Raw genomic sequence first — 4,381 nt, forward strand, 5'->3', positions numbered from 1 at the left:
ATAACTAATTATACTGTCCTTGCATTGGATGCCATCTTCTTGTTTATTTTTTCTAATATGCATCTTAAAAATATTACAATTTTTTATATTTTTTATGTATTGAATGTATTAAAAATTTATTTCTTTCCACAATAAAAATATTTATTGCTTATTAGATAAATTTTTTGGGCTTATAAGTATTTGGATAAGTGAAAAAATTTAAAATATAGTGAAAATTTACGATCTTCATGTAAAGTTGATTGTTAAGAATAACAAGTGTAATGACCCGTGTCATACACGTGATAAGATTGAAATTATAATTTTAAGTTGTTTTGTTAAGATTAATTTGAATTATAATAATTTGATTAATAAAAAAGTAACATGTTATGTATTGTTTTTTTTTTCTTAATCTAGTATTAAGTGTATTAACTCTAATAGTTATTAATTAGTTTTAGTAATCTACTTTCTTCAATAAATTAGACATATATACTCAATGTGACCATAAAAATTTGAACAACAGATTATAATTCATTTTGTTCAAATAATTCTTGATTGAACAATGAATTTTATCACATTGTAAAACAAATTAAATATAAAAGCTATTATCACTTATAAACCTATTAAATCGCACTGTCTTTGATTCGTGTAAGGGTTTACTTATTAAATAAACTTAAAATACGAACAAAAAATATTTTTAAACTGGACCTAGCATCACTTGAAAGAATCATGAAAAATAATCAACTAATCTTATCATCTATAAGAACCATTTCTATGTAAGCCGTTTTGCTCTTATCAAATTTAGATGAAACTTTTCATAACCTTATAATTCGTACCTTTATTTTTCAAACTTTTTCATTATATAATCTACCATAGGTAATACTATTGATAGAATCGTAGCTAGTAGCCATTAGGTATGAAGAATAAAAAATAGAAGAAGAACTACGCCTGAATTAGAGTTAAACCCCAAAGTGATCCCTGATATTCACAAAATGCATCAACGTGGTCCCTCTCGAATTTTCCATTCATATGTCTTGCCGGCGGGAGTGACGTGGTGAATGATTGCCACGCTGGAGGATGGGAAACATCGTCGTATTGGGTTTTGGCGCTAAACCCATAACTAGACGACGCCGTTTCAACTAGGAAGTATTAACAAAACGTTCAAACCCCCAACCCCCAATATTTAAAGAGATCACTTCATCTTCTTCATCTTCTGCGAACTGAAAGCGCCAAACCCTGGAATTCGAGAGTCCTGGCGAGACTTTTCGAACTGAAACAATTTGGAGTTCAGATGAACTTGGTCATCGTTGGCTCAAGATCGGTGAAGGAAGGAGCAAAGATTCTGCGTAAAATCCCCTGTGACAGAGGTAGGCATGCAGTATATTAGATAGTCTTGTTCTGTTTTCCATAGTGGTAAGGTATCCATCATTATGGATTTTACTTGGGAATTTAGTGTAGATTGATGAAAAACTATGGATGCTATATTAGTAGGTAAAATTTTTTGCACTGGATGGTGTGGGTAGGGATTTTCGGAATGCTCTGTTTTCGAACTGAAAATATGATTTCTATAATGGCATAGTCACTGAAGTAGTTGTTAGTAAGCAATTTTGGAATATGATCTGTTGTTGTTTGCTGATTCTATATGTTAGATAAAATGTTATATTTTTTTCGATGCAGATGGAAAAGTTACTGGATATCATGTTCCATCATGGTGGAACGTTTAAGAAGAATGTTGATGGAAGATTGGTTTACTCACCTGACAATAGAACTTGTTTAGGAAATTTAGATGAGGATACACTTGATGTCTTCTTCGTCAAGAACTATTTCAAGGAGTTGGGATATGACAAAGTAGTTGAGTGCTGATGGCTGGTTCCGTACAGGAGCTTGGAGGTTGAATTGAGAATTCTGATCACTGATGATGAATTAAGGGAGATGTGCATCCATGCACAAAGGAATGATGGAGCAGTCGATGTTTATTTAATTAACATTAATAAATTTAAAATTGTTTAGTAATCATAAACAATTTTATTATTATGTTAATCATATGTAGTGCACTAATATGTATTATTTTATTCTTCTCATAAACAACTTTGTAATTATGTTAATTATATAATTTTGTACATTAACATTGATATAATTTTGTAAACTAGTGTACAAAAACATTAACAAATTTAATTTAGAGATTTCGTTATTACCTTTTTATTATAAGTTCTCAAAAATTTCTCTATATACCACATTTATCGTGCAGTTATCTTCCAAGTGTCTGTGATATTGCAACAGCACTTGCAGACCATCTTTACTCATTACTCTTACCTTTATTTTTCAAACTTTTTCGTTATATAATCTATCATAGGTAATACTGTTGATAGAATCGTAGGCCATTAGGCATGAAAAATAATAAATAGAAAAAGAACTATGTCTGAGGTACAAATTTTCTAGATGATAAATAATTGTTACAATTTACTATTACTCCTTAAATATATACATACACACACACTCATTGTACACGGTAATAATTAGCCAATATTTTTAATGGAGATACTTGCTACAATTAGATAAAAATTATGCCATTATCTTTTATTAACCTTTATGATTAATTCAATAGAGATATACTTACTCAATATATATATTATCTACATTAATTATGTACCAATATTTTTAGAAAACAACTAAAAGAAGAGATATATAAATATATATAATATTGTTACTCTATAGGAAGCAGATATAAATTGCTACATTTTTTTTAATTATATTATACAACTTTAAGTTATAGTATCATGTTATTATTAATTATAGATACTTGCTACAATTATATCAAATTTAATTATGACCCTAAATAAATAAAATAGATAACAATTAATATTATTTTTTTTCTTTTTTATATTCAATATTTACTATAAATATAAAAATAAAATAAAATAACTAATGAATAAAAATATAAGTAAAAAATAAAACATAATAATTAAAATTTAATTTTTTAACTAATTAATCTTATGTCCATACAATATTATTATTATTAATTATTATTATCCACTAATTAGCGCAGAAGGTAAAGAACTATATAATTAACGAACCATTATTAGAATGAGTGAGAATTATAGCATGAATTATTGTGGATACAACTATCTACTAATAAAATTATGGATACAACTAATTATTGTAGATATAACTATCTACTAATAAAATTATTGCACATAAATAAGGATTAGAACTATATCAATTAATATAATTAGAATGAATAAAAATATTGATGATTGATAATTAGTTTAATAATGCATTGAATATTGATTTGATATAATTATAATAAAGATATTTTCGTAAAATAATATAATTATACATTATTCATGAGCTAATTGTAATATAATTAAAATAAATTCATTTGGAAAAAAAATTCATGTGTAATCTTCATAAATTATAGTAATTTCTTTATTTATGTATACATAATAACGAAAAACTTAAAATAAGAAAATTTAAATATATTACCAAACGTTGAAATTGCATATCCGAGTTTGACATGAATTTAGCAAAACTAAACTTAAATTGAGGAAATTCAATCTCATTATATGCTCCACCTCGAAAATCTCCGAGTAGACGTGAAAAGCATGGAGGGGATGGAACTTGAACTTGGCCTGCAAAACTCCGTGGAAACAATTCCTTAATAAAAAATCGAACTCCTCTAAAGAAAACTAATTTTACCCATATTCTATTAGGTTGGTCATAATATGTGAGTAAATCCAACTATCCTTCGATAAAATAGAGTTTACTGCCTCTTCTTTGGACGCTTACATCCATGTAGTTAGAACCCGAATCAGTGAATACAACTCGACGAGGTATTTCATGGATGTGATGCATTGTAAACGATAGCGACAAAAGACAATCGAACTGGAACATTAGCCGAAAAAAATAAGTTGGAGTAAGAACAATTATTAAATTATTAAAAGAATAATACAATAAAATGAGTATATAAAAAATACTATACAAAATTATAAATTGTACCTTAAAAGGATCAATTTCGATGAAAAACGAAGAATACATTCTATGAAGCAGTAAAAGAAGAATAATAAATTTAAAGAAAATGAGTTAACTTTCATATTTAGGCTCATGTACCACAAAAAACTCTATATGTAGTTTTTTTTTTTTAAATAAATATGTAAATGAGTTATTATTAAGGTAATTTTTGATTATTTACGTTAGTTATACATCATATATTTATTTTGTTAAAATTATATGATTTTATCATATCATATTATGATTAGAATCATTGTTTTTATCATGAATAGAGTAATCGAGACCAACTTCATCATCATCATCATCATCATCATCATCATCATCATCATCATCATCAATGGATCACCATTAAAGTAACAACTTGCCATTAATAAAATCATTAAATAATGAATATATA

The sequence above is a fragment of the Arachis ipaensis genome, chromosome B10, assembly GCF_000816755.2.
Source record: "Arachis ipaensis cultivar K30076 chromosome B10, Araip1.1, whole genome shotgun sequence".
NCBI lineage: Eukaryota > Viridiplantae > Streptophyta > Magnoliopsida > Fabales > Fabaceae > Arachis > Arachis ipaensis.